The sequence below is a fragment of the Balaenoptera musculus genome, chromosome 12 (assembly GCF_009873245.2).
Source record: "Balaenoptera musculus isolate JJ_BM4_2016_0621 chromosome 12, mBalMus1.pri.v3, whole genome shotgun sequence".
Lineage (NCBI taxonomy): Eukaryota > Metazoa > Chordata > Mammalia > Artiodactyla > Balaenopteridae > Balaenoptera > Balaenoptera musculus.
The window spans coordinates 18,998,794-19,015,205 of NC_045796.1; the positions used below are offsets into that span (position 1 = coordinate 18,998,794).

General features: G+C 37.4%; 1 long non-coding RNA gene across 1 annotated transcript in view; it reads left to right on the top strand.

Moving 5' to 3' along the window:
• The window catches only part of LOC118905317, a 186,432-nt gene extending 170,723 nt beyond the window's left edge, over positions 1–15,709 (top strand). Inside the window, exon 4 of the long non-coding RNA XR_005022202.1 lies at positions 15,606–15,709. This is a non-coding gene — a long non-coding RNA (uncharacterized LOC118905317). The remainder of the gene's footprint in view (positions 1–15,605) is intronic.
• Positions 15,710–16,412: the final 703 nt, after the last annotated feature.

Below are 16,412 nucleotides of genomic sequence, written 5' to 3' on the forward strand. Positions count from 1 at the left end.
TCCTCTCTATGCCCATTTGTTGAGATTTTTTATCATAAGAAGATATTGAATTTTGCTCTAATGGTTTTTCTGCATCTTTTTTGAGATGATTATGTAATTTTTATCCTCATTTTGTTAATGTGGTGTTATCACACTGAACTGATTGTAGATGTTGTACCATCCTAGCATCCCCAGAATAAACCCCACTTGGTCATGGTGTATGACCTTTTAATGTATTGTTGGAGTCAGTTTGCTAGTATTTTGTTGAGGATTTTTGCATCTATGTTCATCAGGAATATTGGCCTATAATTTTCTTTCTTTGTGATGTCTTTGTCTGATTGGTATCAGGGTAATGCTGACATTGTAAAATGAGTTTGGAAATGCTCCTTCCTTTTCTATTTTGGAAAAGTTTGAGAAGATTGTTATTAATTCTTCTTTGAATATTTGGTAGAATTCACCAGTAAATCCATTTAGTCCTGGACTTCTGTTTGTTTATACTTTTTTGATTACTGATTCAATCTCCTTACTAGTAATTGGTCTGTTCAGATTTTCTATTTCTTCCTGATTCAGTCTTGGAAGATTATAGGTTTCTAGGAATTTATCTATTTCTTTTAGGTTGTCCAATTTATTGCTATATATTTGTTCACAGTAGTCTCATGACCCTTCGTATTTCTGTGATATCAGTTATAATTCTCCTTATTCATTTCTGATTTTATTTATTTGGCCAAAACTCTTTCTTGATGAGTCTTGCTAAAGGTTTATCAATTTTCTTTATCTGTTCAATGAACCAGCTCTTAGGTTCATTGATCATTTTTATTGTTTTTTGTTTGTTTGTTTGTTTGTTTTACTCTCTATTTCATCTTGGATCCTTATTTTTCTTCCTTCTACTAACTTTGGGCTTTGCTTATCCTTCTTTTTCTAGTTTCTTTGGTGTAAAGTTAGATTGTTTATTAAGATTTTTCTCTCTTTTCTTGAGGTAGGCCTATATTGCTATGAGCTTTCCTCTTAGAACTGCTTTTGTTGCTTTCCATAGGTTTTGGAAAGTTATTTTTTCATTTTCATTTGTCTCAAGGTATTTTTAAATTTCTTCTTTGATGCTTCTGTTGACCCACTTGTTGTTTATTTCCTGCCAAGGAGCATATACATCAATTATGGATTCACCTTCTTCATGGTGAACTAATCACATCAGTGAAAGGGTGCTTGGGAAGAAAGTCACATGGTCTATGGACTTTCTGTTTGGGAAAGTGTATATGTTTTCTCCACCACAGATAGCTGCCCTTGTTGCTGTTCATTGGGAGCTGTGAAAATGGCAGAAATTTAATTAATCTCTCTCCCTTGGTACATTCTCATCTCCAGACTTTGCCCCTTCAACCCATATTTTGATAACAATGCAATCTATCACGTTGCTATTTTTCAAATAAGGAAACTAAGACACAGAGAGGTCAAGTAAGTAAGTCATTCAACTTTAAGTTTAGAGATGGGATGTGAACACAGGTAACCCAACTCTATGCCCTGGACTCTTATCACTGTGCTATACTTTCTTTATACTAATATTTATTGAATGCTGGTAATATAAAGCCCTGAGCTGGTAGGACATCATAGTATGACTTCAGGAAAAGCATGGAATTTTTAGATCTGCAGTTAGTACCTAAGCCTCATTTAGCCACAGTGCTTGCTATTCTCTCACTTTTATGGGTCTCTCAGTTTGTACGCTTGCTGACATCTCTCCCTGCCCCTCTCTCATGGAAGTGCACTTGGACACTGTAATAGCCAAAGGCATTCAGCGAGAGAGAGCAGAAGGAGAATAGATATGAACCATCCACAAATAGGATTACCAACTTCTGGATAATTGAAAACTGATTAAATAGTGTCATGATTTCTTTGTTCACTTTCTAGGAGATGTACCCAAGACCTTCTAGGAATAATCTAAGATAGGTTAGCTGTTTTGTAGCTTTTGTCATAGGCCTACTCTTTTAGGCCTATCCTGCTAAAGATGTGGTTAAAAGGAAGCCATTAATTGATCAAACATTCTGTTCAGTTATTCCATTTTTTTCTAGCTGAAGTTGATATTTTTCCAGGGTACAATGAGCATTGTGATTCAATTGGCTCAGGGGAGCAAATAGAGCATTTTCCTATAACCATTCAGTCAAAGGTCAGTTGCTATGATATTGCTGTTCATCCTCATGGAGCAAGGTATTTTTTTCTCTTTTCTTTAAGCTTGACACCAGTATGAGGCAGTTTAAGTTCCCTCTGCTGTTTGCAGTATTGATTTCTGAAGCAGGGGAAACATCTTTTCACTGCATGAAGATCTGAGTCTACTAAGGCTTGTTGGGGCACAAAGCATTTATATCAAAGTTTGTTTCAGAGAGACTTGGAAAAAAAATAACCTAACCATACAGCTATGAAAATGCAATCTAATACCCACAGACTACCAGGGATGGCAGATACAGAGCACCTGACCCCTCCCTTCCTGCATCTAAACTTGCATCTAAAGATAAGTTCATTGGTCAGGTTCTGTTGACCATCCTGTGCTCATATCCAGCCTTTAAATTCTTTTCAATATTTCATAGGCTAATAGCATCCACCATAAGGCTGAAATCAAATAATCCAATAATGCAAGTATACATAAACCTATTTGACAACCTTGCACAGAGCAACAAACCACCCAGGCAGCCCTTAAATTCTTAACTTTTCTTGTCACATGTACCAGAGCTTTTAACTGTATTGGATTTTGCCATATTGTTTAGCTCTTTCCCTTATTACACAAGAAAACTTAAATAATAGTCGTAATTATACTTGTTATGAATACTGAATAAAAGTATAGTGCAGGATATCTTGATCTGTTTTCAACTTCTTGATTTTAGTTGAATCACAGTCTGATTTCCTTCATTTCATTTAGATTTATTTTAGCCTCCTGGTCCTCCTTCTCCGCTATGGAGATGGTATACTATAAGAGTAACTACTATTTATAAGAATCTACTATGTTATAGGCATTTTACATCATTACCTTTAATCCTCCCAAGAATCATAGCAGGCATTTGTAATAATTCTGTTTCAGAAATAAAGAAATTGAGGTTGAACTAGAAAGTTGTGAAACCTCTATATGAACCTGTGACTTGACTCAAGGACCTATGTTCCTTTCAGTACTCTCTCCCTCAAAATTACCATGGATGTTTCAATTTAGATAAAAAGAAAAATCTTTCTGCAAGTAAAGATTTGGGAAGGATATCCATAAAACTACCAAAACAATTTCATTTTAACATTTTTCATATGGGTTCATATTTAGTTTTCGTAAGTTCTCTTGCTTAAGTTTGCTTTGTGTGTGGTCTATTTAGATGTAGCATGACATGAAAGAAATGAGTCAATATTCAAAATCCCATAACTATGTATTAGTAAGGAGAAACAAAGAGGCAAAGTTTATGTAAGAGGAAACTTGCCCAAACTCCAAAAGCAGAAGGGGATTACTATTAGCTTTATAAACAAGGGTAAAAATTTGAACAGCTCCTAAGTTGTAAATCTAGTCTATCCCTTTTCCAGGAAACACATGGATTCTCTTTCCAGTGAGTGACTAACAGTATGTGGATTAGTCACTGCCTGTGTCTCTTCTTCCCATTGTTTCATTTCTTTCCACTAGGAAATTTACAATTATTAGTATTTGGAGGTCTTCCCTATAATGATATTTGAAGCTGGAAACTAGATGTGACATCTGAAGTAGAAGGTAAATAAAGAGAAAAAGAAGAAAAAACTTAACATTGGGAGCAAGTGAAGAAAAACTCAGGACTTTCAGAAAGGTGAAAAATGCAATAGCTTCATATCCGCAAACTCAAAGAAGGAGAGCATTTTAAGGAGAAGATGATTACTAGAGTCAGATGCTATGTGGAATTCAAAGACAGCAAGCAAGAACTGAAGAAAGGGCCATTGGTTTGGATGGTTAGGAGGTCAATAATCTCTCTTAATAATGCTATTTTAGTATTCATTGATAGGGAAAAAAGCTGGGTTCAAAAAGTAAAGAAGAGAGAAGTGAAAGAGTTATACCATATGGGCTGTGGTTCTTTTTATTCTATTATTTCACTGTCCTGATATTCTTTCCCAATGATCCAACTTAAGGTCTGATCCAAAATTGATTTATGTACATATATGTGGTTACTGACACCGAAATGATTGAAAGTGAATTATAGAAATGCCTTTTCTAACTAAGGCTAATTTTCCTCCCTCAGAGCTGAAAAGACTACATTATTAAGATCATTTTGAGCAGAGAATTTATTATACAAGGCACAATGTCACTGGTTATGCTGACTAAATAAACTTGTTTGGAAGGAGACAGATTGTTGGTTCAGCTACAAGAGATGAACTGAGAGTAAAGAAAAGAGCAAATTACAAATAAGATGTACTACCTAATTGTGTTTTTTTTCTATTTCTTTTCCCCCCTCCAACTCCCCCACATCTATAAAACACAATATGCTTAATAGGATTATGTGCTCAAAGCTTCCCCTTACAGACTGTCAAACATACTAGACCTAGAAGTTCTCTAACTGTAGATTGATGCTCCAGAATAAGCTAGGCTGCATTTCTACAGGTAACAACATTGACCACACTACCTGGACATGCCAGGTGAACTGCTTTAAGGAAGGTGACAGTCAGACCTCTAGAGCATCCACCAGGTATGTATCTAGTTAGAACTAGGAACTAATAACAGAGAAATGACAATGACTAGAATTGAGACTTTCTGATGGCTAGGGAAAATTATTGCAAATGACCTCTGCATATTTATTCTAAATCAGGAGACCTGAGTTCAAGTCATGGTGTCACTTGTGTGGTTATGAACAAGTTACAAGTTACTTAACTCTTGATGTGCTTCCTGCTTGCACAGAAGAGGAATGACATAATGACATCTGAACCACCATCCTAAAGAATTATACAGAAGACCAAATGTAAAACCCCAGGCAAATACATATGAAAATTGTTAGTATTTAAGTTTTGACTTGGCACCTCAACTCCTGCTTCAAACAGTATGCCTCTACTTTTATGTCATATTTTGGGCTTCCTACTGTAAAAAATAATATAAGGAAAGAGTTCTGCAAAAAGAAAAGATTTGAAAAAATATTCTAGTGCAACTCCCTAATTTTATAAATGAAACTGAAGCAGAGTGAGTCAAGTGTTTTACCCCATTGCCCATCTTGTCAGATGATTCTGGTAAGTACACAAACTCCTCATTAACATCAGCAAGTCTAAGGGGTGTTTGTATCCATTTATTGGGTCATCTTCACAAGTAATTCCCCCAGATACAAGGCTACCATTGAGAGTGGCTCTAATCTGCTTTGCCCATTCTGAGCACCAGAATTCTGCTTGAAGTTACGGATGGGGTCCCCAATAAGATTAATCATCTAAAACTATGAAGACAATGTGTAGGCAAAAAAAAAAAAAAAAAAAAAATGAGAATGACTAAACCTACCCTGTGAAATAAAAACTCTATACTGTTCTTGCAAGTTAATTTAAGCATAATTAAAAATAAGGAACTCTGAAGAATATAAAGCAGGCTTTGAAATTAACTTCTGATTCTTATTGGAAATTGGTAAAATCCTTAGTCATGTACCATTAAAGGATTGTCTCTGTTATGGTCCAGTCTAGATGTCTCTTCATCATTTATGTTCTGCTGATATAGTTCCCACCCCACCCCAGGCTGGGATGACGTTTTTACTTTCTTCAATCAAGCTTTTAGTCAAAATTACAGTGAAATTTTAGTCTCTGCATCTGCAATTGCTCAAAGATTATGCTGTAAATCAACTGATTTCTAAGAAAGCTTCAATTTTGAAAAATGCCTGCTGCCAGTTAGGAAACAATCATGATTAAGATGACATTAATAAGCAATGTTTATTGAGCACTGCAGCGCTTCAGCCAGGTTACAACTGATAGGAAGAGACCCACTCCCAACGCACAGACTGCACTACTGCATGGTTAGATTAAGTTCCTAATTTAATTAGCCAGGGATGCAAACCTAATCAGAGGGGAGGTGGCCACACAGGATAGGAGCAGACACAGCATATGTCAGCATAGCTGCCTTGGCTCTTCCCCAAAACTAACAGGAGCCTATAGCTGCCTGAGGCACTGTCCACACAAAGAGGATACATCTTCATTCTTGCCATGACACTGCCCTTTAATATTCAGGGTTTACATCATTTTCTGGAAGGACTTATATAACCTATTTGCCTCTATAATCCAACTCAGTGTCTGCAAGGTCTCATCTTCCACCAGGGAGCAAGCAGTGTCTGGGCCTGGAATGGAATCTCTGCTTCTGAGTTTCTAGGATTCTGGGAAAGCCTGTTTTCCAGTGAGTGTCACCAGGTGGCCCACTCTGTGATGGGACGTCCTCTCATGCAGCATCTCATTGAATCCCCACAAAGAGCCATTACAGGTTCACAGTCATTATCCAAAACCCTTAGACTTATCTAAGTTTTTGAATTCAGAACTTTTAGATTTCAGGCAGGCTAAATGGTGCATATAACATATATTTAGTTTGTATCAACCCCAGTGGGATCTGAGGCAGCACCCCATAAGTAATTGCTTTATATGTGGGGTAAATAAAGACTATGAATTGCCTTACCTCAGCTCAGTAAGAATTTGCTGCAAATTAGTTTGTGCCAAAGGTACAAACAATCATTTAGTTCTAAGAACTTTTGGGATGTTGCAATGCGGATTAGGGTTTACTGACCTATATTATTATCTTCATCTTGCAATGAGGAAATTGAGGCTAAGAGAGTTTAAGAAACTTGTCCAAGGTCACAACTAGTAAGTGGTAGGGGAAAAATTCAAACTTAAGTGTGTCTGAATTCTAAGTTTGCATCTTTAATAACAGTACCATAATCTAGCCTTGGCTGTCTTTCAATTTGAGACAGCTTTCCATTTTCTGACTCTTTCCAAAAAGGCCTGGACTAGGCAGAGGAGAGTGAGGCACTCATCTTGGGTATAAAATATGAGGGGGTGCCAAAAAAACTCATTAACCAAGATAAATAATTCAAACATGCAATATGTTAACAATTCAGTTAATGCAAAAAATCCCTGATGAACAAAATGTAAAAAATTTCAATCCAGACGCGATCAATGTTACTGAGTTTTTGTTTTGTCTCAGACTCCAAGGTGTTATCACTCCAACACTGCTCTCTGACCTCCGAGTATTGCTCTGTCCTTCTCTGTTCTCACTGCAGTAAAAGGGCATATGATGTCCCATTGCCGTTGGCAAGAATGGTGACTCCAGAGCAGGGGCAAGGAGAAGCGGTTGTCCAGTGTAAACATTCGCCAACATCAGTATGCTCCCTGATTACCAGGATTAAAGATCCCTTCTGGCTACGTTACTGTTGAACTGGTTCATCCCAGTTTCAATTACACAAAGAGAAGGGGCATTATTTTCATAGATATTTCAATAGAGTTAAGGGATTGGAATGGGAAAAGTTTAAGTTGATCTACTTTCAAGTTCACAATTTGATCAGTCAAGACCTAGTTGGAAACAGAATCCACTCCAATAAAGAGAGTTTAATGAAGGAATGACTTATTGGGTCAGAGAACAGAAAGGGTATTAGACACCGAGACAAGCAACAGCAGGAAGCCAATACCACACCCTGGTCTAAAGGGAAATGGGGAGACAGTGGTGTTTCTGGAATCAGAGAGAGCTTGAGAAATGAGGAGGGGCTGCCAGGCAGGAGCTGGGGTTGTGAGGCGGGGTCGGGGGGGGGCACCACTCAGAGCAGAGAGGTAGAGGGGAACATTTTCCCAACCTTCTTACTCCCCCTTCTCCTTCAATCTCTTGTGAGGAGTGCCTCGAATTGGCTGCCCCTGTGGGGAACAGCTGGAAGGGATCCTGGCTGATGCAATGGGTAGGGATCAGTCTCCTGGGGCACAGAGAAAGGCAGCAAAGGGAAGAGAGAGGATCTAGGGCAGGGAGAAACTAGAAAGAACCACAATGAGTTTTTTTCATTGAGTTTTACAAGCTCAGGTACCTATCAATGTACTCCTGTCTGTGTAATGACACAGCTAAAAGGAGCAATTTAATGAAAGCAGGAGAAATACAAAGATAGTACCACTTAATGTTATCACGATCACTTAAAATTAAATACTTTTATGCAAAATTATTATTGATTACATGGGATTATTCCCATTGTGCAAAAGACGACTGATGACATTCTTTTTTCTTCATCATAAAGTTCACCTTTAAATTGCATAGAAAAAAGAAATATTTATGCTAATGTGAGTCCCTGGCAGTATGACTTAGATATCTCTATTCTCCCATGCAAAACAATAAGAAAAAGACTAGAAAAGAAGGCATTGAAGATTTTAAACACCAAATAGTCCTTCTGAATCAGCATTCAAAGACAATAGAAGGACTCAGCGGAGATTTAAGTAGCTATTTTTGTACATAATTTTAGGAGCATGCTTAAGGAGAAATGGTCATTTATTTGATATGACTCATGGCCACTGATGTGGACATGTTCTCTAAATATATGAGAAATCTAACCTGGGGTGACTATAGATTCATTTTCCATATACTTAGTTACACTGGGTTATTATTTACTCTAGGATACTGATAAATAAGGAGGATGGGGAGAATGAGAGCAAGATAGGCTACCTGCCCCCAAGATGACCAAGGACAGAGATCCTACTATGACAGCAGAACTCTTACTTCTGGTCTCTTTTCACACCTTTAAGTTTTCACATCATAATTTAAGACCAGATTGCTTTGTTGGTGTCTTCTAAGGCCATGCTCCCTCAGCTGCTAATGGGTTCAGTTCCCCATCGGTCATCTGGATCTTAACAATGGCCCACTTTTCAAACTCCCTTTTGGTAGAGTTGATAAATACTTGAAGTCATTATAAACCATCTTGTAGAAAACACTATTAAATTTTTTCCTGTAAATTATATCAGATAAGGAACATACACATTTAAAAAAATAGTTTTCAGGCTACCTTCCTTTTGGTAAGGTTTAGTCTCATTCTGATAGCACTATTTTCTCCTTCCCATAGATGCTTAACCATGTTTTAAATATTCAGTTTCTTTTTCTGCCTCAGTTGCTTTCTCTTTTCTACTCTAGTAGAATTAAACATTTCTTTTTTACTTTTTTTATTCTTTCAGAGACTAACAAAGGAAGGGATACCATGGTAAATTTTCAGGATAAATTGGTTTTGGGGAAATGTTTATTCATTAAATTATGTATAGCTGATGTTTACTGTTTATTCTATATTTGTATAACATTGGGTTACATGCTGGGAATTTAAAGATAAGGCTTGGGCTTTCATTTTCAGAAACATTAAGTCTAGTGAGGGAAACACGCATGTAAAGATGATTTCATCTAATGTGTTGAGGATATTAACGGAAGTACACATGCATTTTCCTGGATGTAGACATTCTGAGACAACATTCATAAACAAATAATAAAATAAATTCAAGTACTTATTGTTTCTTTCTTAGAATATTTTCCAAAGTGTTTATTTCTAAGGCTACCTTTATCTCCCCCTGCTCTACCAATTGTGTAGTGTGGTGTAGAACATATCTCTATATTATGGACTCAACAAAATGGTGTGCATTTCTTTGACACAGATATGGACACTTGTGATTGCAGTGTACACTTGGAAGATGAAACTTTATAAATATGGCTGCTATAGAATTTAACTCAGAGGTGATATACTTAAATGCTCAGGCTTAGAAGTCTGAGAGTTCTGGATATGAATTTTGGTTCTAGCTATGTGACTGGGCAGGTTACATAAACCCTTTGAGGCTAGATTTTTAAATTTTTAAGATGAGGATGAAGTACCCATAGAACAATATGATAGTGCTGATAAAATAATATAACATGCATAAAAAAGCATAATACCTGTCACATAAGCATCCAGCAAATGGTTATTATAATTTATTGACTTCTAAAAATCATTTACACCATCATTTCTTCTTTCTAAAGTTTTCTGTTAGGGAATCACAAGGGTCATCGTTGCTCAATTAATAGTGTTGATACAATTATAAACTCATCGTATATAAGTATACAATTATAGAATCATGAATTTTTTCTAGTGTAACTTGCCCATATCCATTTTGAAGAAGAAAATACTGAGGTTTAGATGGTTTAATTGACTTGCCCAAGTCAGCTGTTTAGAGAACCCATGTCTGCTGCCCCTACACAGTGTCTTGTACTTCAGAGTATACTTTTCCTCCCTACCCACCTCACCCCACCCTCCCTGTAATTTCCATCTGCATTAAAAGTATCCCGCCTCTCATGAACATTTCTGATTCATACTCCTTTGACAGTGAAGCTGAGCTGGTCTATCATTGATGAAGTGTGAATGAGATGCGGTTATTAATACAAACAGAGGCACCCTCTGGGTATTATACATTTATCAGATCAATCATCAAAATATAAAACTACAAAAACAACTAATGAAAACAAAGTGAATATTGTTAGCTAAATTAATGCTGTCATCTTCCCCAAGTGTGTCTTCAAAATGAAATGGTCCAACAGCAAAAATAGAACAAGCTGGGAACACTAAGTTCCGCAGTGTAGAGGATTTGAAACACAGATTTATTTTCCAATGCATTAAATTGTTCAAGTGTCAGTGGTGGATGATTATTAGCATGTGAGGATCCCAGAAAAATCCAGTATTCCCCTTCCCAGCATTTCTAATAGAATTACAACATAAAACTACAGCTACATCAACAAAATGAATCTGTACTTTGAAACCTGACCCAAAGACACCCTCTTTGTCTCCTGCTCACCTACTTGCTCTAGGAGTTTTAAAGCCACTGCTACCGCTCCCCCCCAAGGCCAAAATATTTGCCTGCCTTTGCCAAGTGCTTCAGATGGAGCAGGAATACCAAATCAAGAAAGCATATTGCTGCACATATTTATTCGTTGAAATGAAATAATGCTCTTGAGAGTAGTGAAGTTAGTATCTGTACCAGTTAAACTAATTTTCTCTCTTTTTCAAGTCAGTGCCATCCTTTTACTGGTTTGTCCTTTTGTGGTCAATGCTTACGTAAAGAAATAGTCTAGAGTTTCTGTGTGCTAAGAGCATGGTGGTGGATCAAGACTTCTGTCACCTTGAGAGTTGCTTTGGTTTGAGGACAGCAGGGACTACAGGATAAGTCGGTTTAAGGTAATTTTGTTACAGAAAAGTGGGTGGGAAAGAGCTACGGATGACCCTTTCTGTTCTCTACAGTCCAACATGTCTCAAGGAGGATGGGATTCTGCTAGAGGGAATCTGTGTGAGAATAGGTTGTGTGATCCCACTTTTAGGAAAGATCAATGTTCTTCGTTACTGAAGTTGATAGGGCAGCTTCTCCTATAAATGCTGTCCTCAATCCACATGAAGTGAATTCTGGCCAAGAAGATCAGCCCAGATGCCAGAAAATGTACACTGAGCATGACATGCTCACTGGCAGAGACATTCTGACTGTTGCTCAGGTCACAGTGATATTTGAGATTCAAGATTGCAGAGCATAGAGTCTATAAAAGGGAAGCTTTGTTTAACTGATCTAAAGACATTACGATGTTGGTTGCTTTCATTCCTTAAAATCCCAAATGTTGTTTAACACTTTATTTGCTTTGCACTGAGAACTTGAAGGTTAGAAAAAATGGTTTCTGGCATCCGGATGATCACAGTCTAGTTGGAAAGATATGGACAGTATAAATACGAGAGATGCTGTAAGATCAGAGGGGAAAGAGAAAACGATTCCCTAGTGAAGGTTGTGGTGGTGAGTGGGGAAGGGACGGGTTCCTCAGAGGAGGTAGGAGGGTGATTGACACCTGAAGTAATCCTTGAAGAATAAGTAGGAATTCTCTGAACAAGGTGGAAAAGTATTAGAAACAGAGGGAATAATGCTATGGATAAACACTGTGATAAAACTGGCTACTCTGAGGGCTTTTTGAAAAGTTTGATTAGTCATTTTGATTTTTGTTGTTCATTTATTTGACCTGGAGGAAAATAAATTAGTAGCATGTGAAAAATAAGGAAAACAAAACATATGTTCCTTCAGTCTTTAGGGCCTAAATATGTGTCATCATAAAATCTTTACATCCAGTCCACACTTGAACTAGGACTGAGACATTTTCTGAAACTGTTGAAATACTGTAGATATCCCATTGACCATTACCATTCAGTCATGGTTGAAGGTTGACATTTATAGAGATTTTTATACTCTGATAAAATATAGATGCTTATGCTATTTCAGAACTGCATCACCTTTCCAAATACTATTCCATTACTATTAGTTCTTAGGCGACTTGATGCTGGATCATATTGGATATGAAATTTCATGCTGAAACTCCCTAACGTGCTTCTCAGTTCAACATTTGAAATGCCTCAGGAGAAGTTCCTAGTCAGTAAGCCTGAAGATCTTCATGTCCCAGAAATGAAAGGAACAGTTATGATGTTTTTAATATGTAGAAAAGGAGTTCTCTTTTGGGTCAGTAGGATACAGGAAACAAATTCTGGGAAATTTTACTGATAAGATATAGATATTCAGGCTTAGAAAATTTGACCAAGAAACTCCTTATAAATTCAAAGACGTAGAGAATAGGTTCTGCACGAATAAGGGCCATACTGAAAAAGTACCTCATTCAGAAACCCTTGAAATGAAGCCTAGAAACGGGGCCTCTCAACTACTCACACAACTTGGCATTAAGTGTCTTGATCATTTAATGCCAGGGGAACCTAGGAACTGGTAGGCTAACAGTGTTAGGGATGTGGTCGTGTTGGTGAACCCGTCCGTAACTAGCATGAAAGTAATCGATATCGGGTATGGCATACCGTTAACTGATAAAGATACCTTTCATGATATTTTCCAAAAGACTATTTGCCAAAATTATTGAAAGAGCTATGTGTTCTCTAGCAATTTATCACATATCAAATATTTTTTATCTTCTTGCTATATATTAGGTACTGCATTAGCATTCACAATGCAAAAGACGAAAGAGACCCAGCCTTTGTCCTGGGAGGATGAGTGCACAGTTGCTATGGCCAGGAGCTGTGCTGCTTTCTTTATAACCAAGCTTCTCCCTGTCATCATAAATGAGCCATGCAGAAGCCTTGTTGGAGAAAAAATACCCTCCATGGAATCTAAACTCTTTGTCTATGATTATGGTTCATTCCTCTCTCCTCTCTTTCTTCACAACCCAGATACCTGGATTCCAGCAAGAGTGAGAGTAGAAGGACATAGGTCAGAACTGTTGGGGGCAGGAGGATGGGGATAACCCTGTAGGTTCCATCGGGATTTTGGCTATTACTTCGAATGACATGGAAAACCATTAGAGCATTTGAGGCAGAGAAGAGCATGGTGTGACTTACAAAAGGATCAGTCTGGCTATTGTATAGTGAGAATAAACTACAAGACATAAGGATTAAAGGAAGAACCATAGAGGGGGCTATCCCAACAATCCAAGCAAGAGATAATGGAGGCTTGAACTAGCTTGGTAGCAGTATATGTGGTGAAAACTTCCCAGGTTCTGAAACTATTTTGAAGGTAGAATGAATAGGATTTGCTTATGGTTTGAACGTGGGGTGTGAGAGAAAGAGAGAATTCAAAGATGAAGCCACTGATTTGGGGCAAAGACTTTGGAAGGGTGGCGTTGCTATGAACTGAGATGGAGAAGACATTGGGCAGAGCAGGACGGTGAAGATTGGCCATTTATTTTAGTCGTATTAAGTTTGTGATGCCTAATGCATGCCTAGGTGGAGATGTGAAGTGGGCAATTGCCCATAGGTCTGTGTTTCAAGGGAGAGGGCTGGGCTGGACATAAAAATCTGCCAGTCAACAGTGCAGAGTAGGTATTTAAAGCCACAGAATCAAAGAATTAAATACTGGGGCATTCCAGCATTTAGAATTTGTGTGGAGGTGAGATCCCAACAGACAAAATTCATATACACAGTTGAAGTCAATGTTGATAATTATGTCAACTGGCATCAAGTCAAAGAAATCAAAGATAGTAGAAAAGAAATATGATGAGCTGAATCGTACAGTAAAACAAGTTTCAATTACATGGCTAGATGAGCTAACCTAGAGAATCCGTTAAACATCTGGATCAAATGATGACTTTGCAAAAAACATGTTGCTTTTCAAAATGCTTAAAAGCAGGCACAGCGAGTCATAAACAGAAAATTCTTCAGTTCAATCAATGTTTATTATTTTGGTAAGAAAACCGATTAGCCTGACATTACTATTGTTGCAAATTAGAGACTATTGTACAAAGAAAAATGAGAAAAGTATGTACTTAACCATGTCTCTGGTTTTGTCTTTATAATTTGCATGATCACAAAATTTTATTGATGACTTTTGCCTAATAATAAACATATGTGTTTGTGTGTGTGTGTGTGTGTGTGTGTGTGTTTGTGTGTGTGTGTAATTTGTTGCTATAGGTTAACTCTGGAATCTTTTTTTTCACTTATAATATTTTTCACTGCATATCCAAGAATCTGTTATGCTAACTCTACTGAAAGTTTTGATCTTAGAAGAAGCCCCTGGCATACCTTTTCAAAAGATGTAAATAAAGCCCTTTATTAACTTCATAGGATCCTGAGTTGTCCTGTGTCTCACATTAATAAAGAGGGGGGTAGCTAGTAATGGGAAAGTCAGTTAAATATAAATCATTAATAACATAACATATTTTCTATAGATACAAGGTGTGTTTTGACAGGTCAATTGTGTTATTACTCTAGAAGTCAGTTGACACATTGTCTTGGTAACGGGAAAGTTTTCCAGGAGTAATTCTCCTGAGAGCTTTGGTATAAATTATATTTGGTGGCCTAAAACTAATTTAAAAAAAGCATAGCAGTGTATCCTCTGCCAGGAAACTTGGAATAAATCTTAGAAGGCAACTGCTGTTCTTGAGAAGTGACTAAGCAGGAACTTTTGGATTCTGATCATATTCTGAGAGTAGCTGGAGATCTCCTGAGTCTGTCACAAATCTCTCAGGCCTGCAAAACTCAAAGTCCTGGAGTCATTTATGAAAATCAACAACCAAGTGCTATTTTTCTTTCAATATTGATTCCTTTAACTTGAGTGAGTAGACAATTCATGAGCAGGAATCTTAGGTACAGTGACACCACTGCACTGAAGATCAGTTGGAGAATGTGGTACAGACATTCAGCTACCCTAAAATGGAGTGGTCCAAAGCTACTACCAGATTCCTCTCCAAGCTCAGCAGTAGGAAGCAGTCAGTTGAGCTGACTCTCTTATAGAACCACGTCTTCATAAGTCCCACAACAGGCTGTATCTAGATCAAGCTTAGCTTTGGTAAAAGAAACAAGACCTAACTCTGGTACCCCTATTCTTCACCCATTTTAACTACAGAGAGGCTGAAGCTCAATGTTGAAATACTGTCATTTAACACTTGTATTGATTTAGGGGGAATGTTAGTCCATATAGTTTATAGAAATAATAATGATAAAAATCTCTTTCCCAAACCTAGATTTTTCTGTCTGTTTATTCCTTTCCTGTTTTACTGCTACCAACCCCCAAAATTGTGATAAGAAATTAGGATTATCTAATATGAGGTTTTAACTTACACCTCATTTGTCTGCCGCATGATACATTAAATGTAATGTTACATTTTGGCCGCATTATCACTTTTCACGTTTTCTCAATTATAACAGACACTTATGGATCGAAACATGTGAAGCTTTCATCAAATGTCTCATAGTTTCAAGGACGGCTGGATTTAATCATTTCCAGGGATACATCTAAAGGAATTCCCGTAACCTGAGTGAGTAAGCCAATTTCCCTTAAAAATAAAGACCTCTGATGTTAGGAAATTTTTCCTCATTGTTGGTCTCTCAAAGAAGCTCCCGTTTCCTCCACCTCAGCCCCATTCCAATGCTAAGGAGCTGGCAGGGATGGTGCAGTGAAGATCAAGGACAAATACTAGGCCACATTTCCAAGAGAACAATTTCTCTTTGGCACATCATAGGATTTGTTTATTTTCACTTACAGGAAATTTATATATTACTGAATTGTTGTGCTGATTCTATTTTTTAAAGTATATATGGGAGAAGTAAATACATAACTATTAAAATACACTTCTGCCTTTGTACCACCTGAAATCATCCTGCATAATAGAAAATAGACTTATAAAGTATTAGTCTGACAATGTCCTCAGTACATCAGTCTCCTTTGAAGGATAGATGTGGATTGTCAAGCTCAGTTTTTTAGCCTCTAAGGGTTATATCTCAACCATAAATGTCTTTACTTTAAAGTGAGGATGTTGGGCCAGATAAATTCTGAAGTCCCTCCAATTGGTGACATCTTCAGGTTTCTGTTTAGTTCATTCTTAATTGAAAACATAGTTCCACAGAGACAGCAGGCACCTTGTACCTGTCTGAATACCATTACACGCCTTCTTTTTAGCCTTCCCTCCCCTAGGCTAGATGTCCCACTTAGTTCTTTCATTTTTGACTTTCACA